The sequence below is a fragment of the Aythya ferina genome, assembly GCF_964211825.1.
Source record: "Aythya ferina genome assembly, chromosome: 3".
Lineage (NCBI taxonomy): Eukaryota > Metazoa > Chordata > Aves > Anseriformes > Anatidae > Aythya > Aythya ferina.
In genome coordinates, this window is record NC_140298.1 from 66,328,256 (window position 1) to 66,340,709 (window position 12,454).

General features: G+C 42.9%; 1 long non-coding RNA gene across 1 annotated transcript in view; it reads left to right on the forward strand.

Moving 5' to 3' along the window:
• The window catches only part of LOC311435307, a 54,285-nt gene extending 51,877 nt beyond the window's left edge, over positions 1-2,408 (forward strand). The window contains exon 4 of the long non-coding RNA XR_014692049.1: positions 2,316-2,408. This is a non-coding gene — a long non-coding RNA (uncharacterized lncRNA). The remainder of the gene's footprint in view (positions 1-2,315) is intronic.
• The last annotated feature ends 10,046 nt before the right edge of the window (positions 2,409-12,454 follow it).

Genomic DNA, 12,454 nt, shown 5'->3' on the forward strand with positions numbered 1-12,454 from the left:
AAGCAAAAAAAAAAAAAGTGCTGTGTAGCAGCTGGCCCATTTAAGAAGGTGATACATATTATTCAAATGATTACACGAATGGCTAAAGGTGATGCATTATTCCTTATTTTCATTTGTGCAGCATAGCTTCAGCATGGTGATGAACTATGTCAACCAGGAACCTTGGCTGCCTTCTGTTGGAGAAAGCCCCTCAAAGATCTTTGATGTGACAATGAAACTGGGAAATATTACTGACTCACAGCCTTTAAGCAATCAAGAAGTGATCAAAGCAGTGACTCAAGAATTCAAGGGAAAAATTACATGCTCAGGGATATGAGGAAAGCTTATTACCAACTGATATTCAACAGAACAGGCAACTGAAAGTCTAATTTTGTGAAATATGCTTTTAATTGGTATTCACCGAGTTATTGTATATTACTTATGCAAAAAGCAGCCTTTAATTCCAAAAAAAAAATGAATGGCTCAAAATTCCAGTCATGAAAGTGTGGGATGGAAATGCTTTGTCCCATTTCATCTTTGTCCAACTCCTACATAAAATGCAGGTCATAGAAAGAGCCAGGGGTCTCCAAATTTCACCTCCGTAGCCCAAGGTCTAGGAGATTTGTCCTCTGCTGAAAATAAAAGTACTGGTGAGGCAGGACTGTGTGAAACACAAAGGCAAAGCTCTGATCTCAAGCAGAGGTTGCACCAGGAGAAGCTCCAGTGAACCATCCAAAGCCAGAAAGATTTAGACATGCACACTCTCCAGAGAGGCTTCTTACAACACACCCTAATGTGAAACTATTTTGCCACGCTGTCTTTTGTGGTCAAGTCTAATCACCGTACTTCCCAGTAGCCCAGCACAGCGGTGGGGTTGGGACAGGCCATGGGTGCTCCCTATCCTGTCCCCACTGCCCAGGAGCCCAGGAGACCCAGAGCTGATCACCCAGCCTGAAGACCAGCAGCAAGGGGACATGCTACGGACCTTGGTGCTGCTGTGGCACTGAGCACTCACAGGACAAGGTCATGCTCCAGACAGAAGGTTTCCTTCATGGGCACATTACAGATAGGACAGGAAGTATTGCTTTCACACGATAAACTCCAGCATATTTTGCCTGTATTGCAAACAGCAGTTTGTTTGCCTGGTGAGCTGTTCCCTCAGACTAGCTACATACATTTTTCATTCACGTTGATGAGAAGACTACTATCAACTCACTGATTTTCTGGCTGTCCATTGACTACTTGTCAGGCATCACTATATACAAAATACCTTGAATATGCCAATGATCAGGTAAAAATTGAAGCTACTTGTCTTGATGTTACATTCTATTCCCACTTGACTCCATTTTTAAAAAGATCTCAAATGCTGCAAAATGAGAATTGCACATTTTTAGTGAACACTGAGAGGATGATCTATGCTGACAGGCATTCACTTGCTGTCTGCCACAGGTAGCCCAGCATTAAGGTATAAAGCTTCAGGGCACTGAAAGGATTTGATCTAATCTTATATTATAAGAAGCATCCAACATTGTACTTTTTTTTTTCCAACACAGACACTTATGTACAGCCTAAGGGCCCAATCCTGCTCCTCTTGAAATCAGTTGGAGTTTTTGCCTTTGCTTCAGCAGCAGAGGGAGAGGGAACAAGTTGTGTAAGGGTGTTACATGATGGCTATTCAGTCTTCCTAACAAATCACTCTTTCTTGGGAGAAAGCAGGCACAACAGAGCTGGAAACACTACCTGCACAGTCAGAGCAACCTGTCTTCCAGCTCAGCTTTGCAGGCTAACGTTGCTCCTGTTGTTCTTCCTTGCCAAAGGTCTGGAGGTGGAAATGTGTTAGCCAGAGATCTGGACTGAGAGAAGAGGTTCACTCAGGAGAAACAGAGTTGTATGAACATCAAAACATTTGAGGTTTCTTTTATAAGTCATAAAAACAAATGCATTGACTAGAAGGACATTGAGACAGGATGCAAATACTCTCAATAACTAAATACTTTTTGTAAGCAGTTGATGGATTGCACTTGAAAAAAAAAGCATGAGTACAAAAGCCAATGAATAAGACTTAGGAATACCTTTCATTTTCTTTCCCATCTTTTTGCCAGTAGAATGCATTTATTGTATTCTATCATCACCGTTCATTGCAGCACATCAGACTTTAAACTGAGAAGATATGTACAGATACTGTGCATATCTATGGAAGTTGAGAAATGTGAGGATTTACATGAATGCATGTTTTCCCTGTCTAATCTTTTCTAATATACACATTGGAGCATTCAGACCACAAAACCCTGGGACTGATCCTGCAATGTTAATACTGTTTGTTCTTTCTTTTACAGGTAATGCAAGGCTTTAGAAACATGGACCGGCCTCCAGCTGGTTGCAAGAAACAGTCAACTATTTTTCCATCAGCTGGACCTATAGGACTGGTGTCAAAAATATAGAATTAAAAGGAAAATATTGACCAATATTAAGGACTGCATTAAGTGGTTTTAATATATTTTAAAACAGAAACAAAAATTAATTACATAAGCTTGAAGAAAACAATCCAAAAAAGTCTGTTTTCACATCACGTTATTCATCCCCATCTGTAAGAGTGGAGCCTGATCCTGCTAGGTCTTATTCATGTGGGTAATCCCTTTGACCTTAGTCATAAATACATTATTCTAGCTCAGGATAATCTCCAAGCATCAGTCTGAACTGATGCCTGCACTCTTGAACACAAATGCACATGTTATATTTCTTGAATCTCAGAGCTGTACTAGCAAGCAGGCTGCATTAATACAATATAATACAGTATTTCATCTTTAAATATATATTTATATAGGCAAGCCCTATCCCTTCTGACCCTTAAAAAAAAAAAAAAAATCCAGGTGTTTCAATTTGGAAAGAAACTTTGGATTTGTTGTAGTTCTCTTTCTGTGCACTTTTTTTCCCAAAGGCAGACATTCATACACATATAATTCCCTCTTCTTGTCACTGGGCTTCTGGGTCAGTGAGCATTCCTCTGCTGTAGTGTTTTTCAGATGAAACTCCAAGAGAAACACTGTCCTCAATGATGGGTCGGATACAGCAGAGGAGGATGGGCAAATATTCTAAGATTGGCCTGGATTCTTGCCAGCCGCAGAAGAAAAGAGCCTTTGTGTTCGGACATCTGAAGGCCAGGCATAAACATGTTAGCCGATACTTAACACCCAAAGCCAGAGCCAAAACCGTTAGACACCCTGAATAATCCTTGCTGGGCCTCCTTTGGGCTTCAAACTGCCCATTACAATGGGGCGGCCTCCTCCAATTACTAAATGTGTTTCTTCTAAAAACATCCTTACAGGAACTCCCAAAATAGCAGCGATTAAAAGCAAACAGCCTGTAATTCATTGACATATGCAAACCTTTTAATGTTTTGCTGGAGACAAGTTGCAACTTTTTGTACCTACAAGACTATTTATGCATTTTTAATAATTACCCTTGTATATTATGTGATACAATTCCTTTAGGCATTTAGTTAAGAGAAGCAACAGAATTCGCATTCAAAAGAAACTGTTAGTTTTGCTGCAAGAAGCGCAGCTAATTTATGTAGTGAATTTTTTATACATTTTTTTCCCCTGATTTCTCTTCCCTGCTGTCCTCTTCCCCCTTTCTTCTTCACTACATTAAGAAATTCTGATGTGCCTGCAGCAACATCCACTGGTGGGGAGCGTCTGCGGTGATGCCAGCCCAGGCTTCCCGACACTGGAAGCCAGTAACGTGTGCTGCTTCAGCAGGACGCGCTCCCTTATAAGCCCCTGTGGGAATTGCCTTACCCTAGGGTCCTCTCTAATCACATATCTTCTGCCAGCTCACCAAATCCCTTGTCACCTGATAGACAGCCATCCCGAATCTTTCGGTGCTGCACAAGGAACAGTGTGAGAAAAGCACTCCTGCAGATCAAGAAGAAAGATGCTTTCGTGACCGACACAGTCCTGCGAGCTCTGACTTGTATCTGAGCTCAAATTCCCAGCTTGCTTGCATTTTGGCTAACACTTCAGCTCTGGATTTGGATGAGCGGATCAAAGGGCCAAGCAGGGAAACTCAGGCAGTGGGATGAGCACGGCACGCACGCAGTTCCCACCGGCACTTCAGGCGCACACAATTTGGGAGAGTAGAGCCTGAAACTCACAGAGCAACATAGTGACAGCCAGTGCTTGACCTGCATCAGGGGATAAGAGGTAAAGAGTTAATTTCTTCCTCATGACACACCAGAGGACCAGATCCCCAGCTGTGTTGCAGCATTGATGATTTCACCCATTTATACCTGCCAAAAACCTGATCCTCCCTCTCTTTTTATAGGATCAACCAAAAGCAAGCTAAGCCAAATATTTTGGTTTTGTTGCTGCTTGATGATATATTTGAGGTGGGATCTTAAAGGCAGCCACTGAAGATACTACACTTAAGGAAAATGCAAAGGAGAAAAAAAAAAAAAAAAAAAAAAAAAAAAAAAAAAAAAAAAAAAAAAAAAAAAAAAGCAAACCTCTTATCATCAGCAGGTCACAGTTCTTGCACAACAGCATTTCCCTTTGGCTTCAGCCGGCAGTTTGTCAAAGCAAGGACTTCATTTTCCCATTTTAAATTAGCAGTAGATAATTAGGAACTGCCTACAATTAAATACTGTTGTTAAAAAATAAATAAGTACTGGCACTTCCCTGTTTAGACAGTAAGGAGAAGGCTGTGCATCAAAAAACACAGGACACATGAGAATGTGAATAGCAAAAAGCTCATAACAAAGAAGGATAAACTCTTCTTTGTGTGCTTACTGGATTCATTTATTTCTCTGTAACTGAGAACCTATACAAATAAATGGGATAAAAAGCCCACATATACGCTGATATCAGCTGCAATCTGCCGTTCTTAAACCAAAACTACCGGAACGCAAAGGAAAGGGGCAAGACTTGCACAAGGGGCACACTGAGCCAGCTGTGCTCTCAGCAGAATTGCTTCTCAGCTCCTACAGCTGCAGCAGGACAAGTCTTGCACTAACAAAACCACTTGCCAGGGTCTAACACTATTTCAGCTCATTCCTTGCTCAGCCCTAGACTTCCCTTGAGATCTTCAGTGTATCCTTTTACAGCTACACCTGTGAGATACCAAGCACTGCATCTCCTGAGCATCCTGCTGCATGCAGGGTGGTTTCTTGACTGCAGAGCATGCCTGCCACCCTCCTGAGTTAGTTTATGTATCTGTAGAAGAAATCCCCAAAAGCAGCTGAGCAGGGAGCCCCCAAGTCAGTCTCCATAGCAAGTGGCAGGACTCAGACTCTGCAGGGCCATAACTCAGTCTGGTGTTGGAGTTGCCAAGCCTGTCCCTCAGTGGACATTCACCCACACAGGTGTGCCCACAGCCTGCTTGCAGCCCTAGCAGTGGCTTGGTATGGCTGTCAGGTAGCCGGCAAATGTAGAAAATCTCCCAATTCCTCCTTAAGTTTTCTAGTTTCTAGGTATGAAAAGGGAACCAACCATAGGATAACCATCTTTCTAAGTCGCCTTGAATCCTTTGTGAGAGCACTCTCCTCCAGCTGGGTACCTGCTCTCATTTCTCCCAGCTCCAAAAAGGACCAAATAACTTCCCAGCCAGGTCTGCAGATGCTCTCGTTCAGCCTCACGGGAGATGGTTGGGACACTCTGTCTCCAAGAGCACACAAAGCTACTAGACTGAAAGAAGAATGATTTCTCCCTGACCTCATCTAAGGCTCTTGGGAAAGCTCGTTTCCTGTGACTTCATAGAGGGGGAATGGAAATACAGCATTTTTTCAGTACATCATGCATTCAGTGACCCTGCCTGTAGCAAAAATATTTTGAGGAGAAAAAAGTCTTCAGGGTAAGTATGATTTACTAAAATGATGGCAGCAATTTATGTAATAGTAACAATTCAGAGCAGAAGTGCAGGATCGTACGTGTTTCTCTCTCTGGCACTTTGGGGAACCTCACCAACAAAGAAAATCGTGGACTGGAATCACCAACACGATTCTCATGACCCAGATGCTCAGGGTACTTTGCAGTGCTGTGTCCCCATGCCAGGTGGTTTCTCTGCCACCATGAAGAACCCATCTCGGCAAGTAGCACTGGCATGGTACCGGCAAGCTAACAGCTAACTTTGGTTAACAGGCAGCACAGACTCACTGACAGCACCATCCCACCCACTGAAGTGCCATGCTCCTCCAGAAGCCCTTGGAGCTCAGTCACAAGGTGGCTAAATGGTTTATTTGGGATGGCAACATTTATTTGGACGGCAACTTCCCTGCAAGGTTCACAAGATGGGAGGAGGTAAATATTCTTTGGTTTCTCTGTCTGACAAAACTATTTAGAAGGGATTGCAGCACAATAAAACCAAACACGGGAGGAGTGCGCTCCTTTACTTCCTCAGAAAAACAGAGACACTTCTTGGCAATGTTGTAAGCCTGTCTATAACCTTAGCATTTCCTCTCTTGCTCCCCCTAAAAGCACAAGGATACAGACTGGCGGTATCACTCCTGCTGTAACACTTCACTGCAGTTTACATCTTTTCATTTAACCCTCTCTCCTGAGCCAGATTTAAGCCTCTGGTATGCTTCATGCAAACAGCTCTGTGAGGCAAAGCAATGCTGTTAAGGAGTCAGGCAGGAGAGATATCAAATAAACTTTCCATTTTATTTACAGTTCAGGAGCCCTGCAGAATGACACACACTTATGGTTTGGGATCACTAGCAATTATTGTAAAGGTGAAAGCAGATACTGCAAATTTAACAAGCCTTTTGTATGAACTAATTGCATTAGAATACATTAGTAAGGGTGCACATTGTAGGTTTTATGTTTCATTGGAAAGGTCATCCTAGATTCTGGTTGAATAGTGAAAGAGAGGAAACCATATTAGCAGTGTATCCAGCAAGTGTCTCTAGGATGAATTTTCTTCAGGTCATTTGCATTATTTGATTGTAGCTGAATAGTTCTGCCTCTGCTAAGCAAGTAGGGGAAGACCTACAGTGACAATAGGGGAAGTTCAAAGTCTTTGAGCCTTATTAGAAGGCTCATTTTCTGCACTCATTTTCATGCGCTCGTTTCCCAGAACTAGGCTAGCAGCTGTATAATCAGGACAGCAACTTGACGTGCCTCCTATGAAATACTACCCTCTCAGGGAAAGTCTCTGTTAGCGTTCAGGAGGCGAGAGGGCTGCTGCTTCTTCAGAGGTACGACACCCCGTTGTGCCTGACATAAAGCCCCGCTTGGTGCTCTGCCAGTGACTGGCACCAGCAGCCTGAGCTGGGGCACACAGGAGGATATGCATCCTCCCCATCCCCTCTCTAAGCCAGCTCAGATGTCTCCTGGGCCCACCCAGGCACCAAGTTTTGGCTCACATAGAAAAACCGTATCCCTAGTCAGGCAGGGCTCCCCTCCGCATAGCTACCTTCAGCACTGCCCCGTCTCGTGGCTGCGGCAATGGGACTGAGCATCAGCAAAAGATGGGCAGAGACTGTGTCCATCAAGGCATTTGGTAGATTTGTGGATCTGACAGTGTAAAATCTTCTGGTTACCCATCTGCACATCCTCCGGGGTCTCCAGGAGCATGGCTGGCACCCACTAGTTCTACTAATACATGGACTTATACACACACCCCCCAAAAAAAAAAAAAAAAAAAAAAAAAAAAAGCTCACCATGTGTTAGGCTGAGCAGTGCAAGCAGGGATGGAAGCAGAGCTAAATGGATATTCCCAGTGACCCCCATCTTCCCCAGACCTGTCTTCAGTGTGTAAGAGGCACAGACAATTTGCGGCACCCTCCAGGAAGGTGCAGAGGCATTTACCCTGTCGCCAGCCACCTTTGCCCTGAAAGGATGTGGCTTCTACCCATCTGCCACCCCAAGAAGATGTAAAAGAGAGGAGCATATGGCTCTGAGAAAATAAAAGGTCCCAATATCTCAGCTTGGTGAAGCTATTGACTTCCTGTCTGACCTCCAGCAAGACACATGCCCTCCATCTGCCCTGCTCAGGCTGGCTGCGAGACAAGCAAAAGTGACTCTACTGCAGAGATGCTGAGTTTGAGTTTAGCTTGTCAAAGCCACAGCAGCTGGTCACCCCTTTGATGCCGACAAGCTGTGTAAAGGCCCATTGCAGCCAGCTCACAGTACCCAGGCCTTCCCCTCCCACAAACTCAAACAGCTCCCCAGGCCCACAAACACAAGTGATGCAAAACTATCCCATGACTGCTGCAAGCATGAGCTGGGATCCCCTGGGCAATCAATACCACCTCCTCTTTGCACTTCTTTCCGTAGCTTCATAGCCCAGTGCTGCAGCACCTGCAGCCCCACAGGCTCAGCACAGCTACTGGGGCTGCACACCCAGTCCTTTCCTATGGCTTCTTGGTACAAATGCATTCATACAACTGCAACAAGGGAGGGAATCAGTCCCCTACGTAATGTATGCCACCTCTGGCAAGGCTAAAGGTTCAGTTCGGCAAAGTCCTTGTGCAATTTGGTTGTGGGACTCATCCCACACCAAAACACTTTGCTAGGTAGCATGTCAGGTAGGAGGGCTCTTGGTCCATGGAGGAGGAGTAAGACCCATTAGAAACCAGAGGCACCCCAGCCCTCCAGTTTCCACGCAGCAAAATCTTAACATGAGAATAGCAAATACCTTCCTTCTTTCATTACAGTTGTATATCTTCCCAAACAATATTTTTTACCTACCCTACTTTGCAAACATCCTACTTCAAATCTTAATATCCTGTAATTTGTATACTGAATTCCACGGAGGGAATTTGATAGAGTGTATGCCACAGCTTTTATATGTATGTACTGTATCCAAAGGACTTGGTGATCTAACTTAATATCTGATAAGCCCTAATAATAGCCATATTTTAAAGCCCATTTTAAATATTTAAGAATACAATCTGAAATAAAAATGAAGTGTGAAATGTCCATATTAATAATATTATCATTAGCCACTATTAACCAAAGAGTTGAGTTTTCTTCATAGTTCCAGGCCCATTAACAGCTTTATCCTAACAAACCTGACATCCTGAAGATCTCTATTTTATTCTGTTTATATTTTGGCATACTTCATCATTTTTTTTCAGAGGGAACTAAAAGCTGAAAGTCCTAGAGGGAGACATAAGCCTCAGTGTCCCAGCAGGTCCCACTGGCACAACTGCTCTGAAGCCTTTCCTGGTCCCTTCTTGGTGCCAAGTAATTGGGCCCAGAAAAACCCCATCGTTCACCCACTGGGCTCTAGATCCAGTCCTGCTTTGTTTTGTTTTGCTTTTCTGGTGTCATTCTCTCACCTCAGCCATTTCACATCTTTCATTATCCTGGCTGAAAGCTTCTTACCATTCTGTCACCTTTCCCATTTTCTTCACCCCTATTGTACACCCACGCCCACATGTTTTCCTTGTCTTCCAAACCCTTCTTTCCCACTAAACTAATAGTCATAAAACTAAGATATATCTGGAACTCAAAAAAAGCACTTTCCTGTAAGGTGACTGGTGCCTGCCACCTCCCTCATCCCTTTCTTTCCTTACTATATCACTCTTTGATCATGGTGTTTCTCTCCAGTAGGAAAGGAAGGGGACAGTGCTCCCTACTGCTATAGGTACAAGATGTCGATGACAAAGGGGGAATTCATACAAAAGGTACACAGGTTAAATATTAATTATATCAATGTCTTTACACAGCAACAAAGTAAATATAAAATTTTTAACAATGTGTTTTGAAAGGTCATGAAAATACATTAAAATGCATCAAATCAATAACAAGAATTTTAAACTACTCTCTGAAAAACCAAAGTAGCTACATACACAGATGATAACCATTTGAAAGAACTTCATATAAAATCATTTTTCACTTCAGTATATCCTCTCATGATCTGATGGAAAGATTTTTCTGCTCTGGTAAGAAAATGATTTGTTTGTAATATCAGTCCAATACTATTAGTTATATCGATTCGTATTAGGCTATAGACTGGTGAAGTTTTCAAAGCCTTAGCATTGCACAAGTGATGAAAATGTCTCACTGGATCAAGGTGCAGAGCAGGGTCCCCCAAGTGGTGTATATTTTGCCAGGTTATGCTTAATTGAGCCATGTAATGATTACTATAGATTAACAGTGAGTGTTTATATCACTTTAAATAGTCTTGATTGACTGAAATAGCTTTACCAATACATCAAAATCTTAAATGTTTCCTTGAAGTATTCTACAATTCTATTTCTCACACTATCCAGGTATTTTTAGGAATTAAAATTCCAACACCATTTGGTCAAAATCAAAATCAGAGTCTCTTTTTATCCTTTTAAAAAGTCTTAGCTGAATCTTCCCAGTGATATCAATAAGCTTTGGGATAGACCATATGGCTCCCACTTAGATTTTAAATTTCATCAAAATGCTGCATCTGGTTTGTTTTAATAAATACAACATTATTTGCTAACACAAACACATTCACCTGGAACATGCTTGCACAGGACATTTCCAGAGGCAGCACATTCATTGTCTCCCTCAAATAAAGCAAAAATGTCGTGGTGGGTTTCCACATGCAACATCTCCTTCACTTTTCCATAATTTCCTACAGTAACAGTACAGAAAATTTGCTTCTTGGGAAGATCCGCCACCCCTCATGCCCCAGAGCACTCACAGACCCCAGGGGCTGTGTGCACTCTGCAGGCACTCTGAAAAGGTGAATTGCTTTAACCTCAAAATTCTTAAACTGCAAAGGCAGCCCAATACATATCTGCTTCTTTGAAGTCTGTAGAGACTTGGTTTGTATTTAAAAATAAACATTAAAAACTTAAAATCTAGAAGATTAACAAATAGAAGCACTATTTAAAGTGATGGATCATGTAAGGTAATCACTACAGTCTTTCTGACTGCGAAATAGGATTTACACACAGTTTCTTCTTTCTTTTTTTTTTTTTTTTTCCTCCCTATTGGACACTGCAGAGTATTAACTGCCATAGTCCTAAATTTAGCCAAATGCTGTGATTATCAGATGTATTCACTTGCAGAATCTTTTGACATTTTTGTGGTTGTCTAGCAGTATATGGTTCAATCATAAAAGGGCAAATGACAGGCGGGTGTAGGAAATGAATTTTCTTCTTACTGACATATCAGGGGAAGGCCCCCTGCTGTAATATGGAAAATCTTTTATGCAAAAGAGCACAGCAACTTACAGTGTGCAATCACTACTCAGACTTTTGCTTTGTTGGTGGTGTTTTTCCCCCCAGTTCAGTGAAGGAATGGGAAAAAAGATGGCCTTAAAATCAAGTTTAAAAGTTCAAAATTGATTTTGGTGTTAGCACATATTTATAGGTTTAAGCATATAGAGATTAAAACGCAATAAAGCTCCCTCTAAGTATAAGCATGCCCTCTTTAACTGTGCTGTTTTTCTGGTAATCCTGAGGCCATTCACACAAATACTTTTTCACACACAGCCAAAGCAAGGCAAGAGGCAGGGAGGGACGCGAGCTCCAGCAGGAAGCAGTGAGAGCTGTGCCATGCGGTGTGCACTGGAAAAACAAAGAGCCGGCTGCGCATTGTAGGCATGCAATTAGTGTTTAGACTGCTATTTCCAAGCACAATCCAAACACAAAACTGGATATAGGAAAATCAACCTTCCTGTAGGATTTAGGTAAAACTGCCTTGGGAGTAAATAAACTCTCCTTTCCTTTCCGCAAAGGCCACTTTACCCCCTTCTGGCAATAAAATAAGATTGTAAAGAGAGTGCAAATTTAGTGTTTGCCTTTTTAAGGCCCCTGGTGTAAAGTGGCCTCACTGCAAATAAGCATCAGGCCCAGGGAGACTCAGATTATCCACAGTGCTCTGGAACGAAAACCAGAATGGCGTGAGGGTTTATTATTCTCCAGAAGATACACAAAGCCTGCCCTTTGGCTCACACACGCTGCTCTGCTGTTTAGAGATGGCAAACTGCAGGAATCAAAGCACCTGGAGGTGGCAACACTGAAGCTGAAGACAACTTTGCACGGCCCTGTGTGCTGAGGCTGGCAGTGGGCACAGATGGGAAATGCCAGTCCCAATTGCCTAAACACAGAGGAATCTGAGAGGCTGTGAAGAAATTTGGTCTCCAACAGTCACTGCCCAAAGGGGCAATGCTCCTCTTTGGGGAGGCAATGAGAGCAACAGGAGGCAGAGACTGGGCCTGGGCGGGCCTTTGGGAGTTGTGTGAGGCTCCTGGGCTGGCAGGTGGGCAAGGCCTCCCCTCTTTCTCTCTCCTGTCACCCCCACACCCCAAAACTGTTGGTGGAGAAAAAGATGGGATGGGTTGGGAATTTTCAAGCCAGTGACTCTACAGATAAAGAAGAAGAAGAAAAAAAAAAAAAGAAAAAAAAAAAAAAAAAAAAAAAAAAAAAGGCCAAAACGCTCAACAGAAGCACTCCATTGCAAACCCTTGCAGACATTGCCAGGCCTCAGGCACCCACCCTCACCCATGGGATGTCCTCTCCAACCAGACCACATCTCTCCTGGCATTT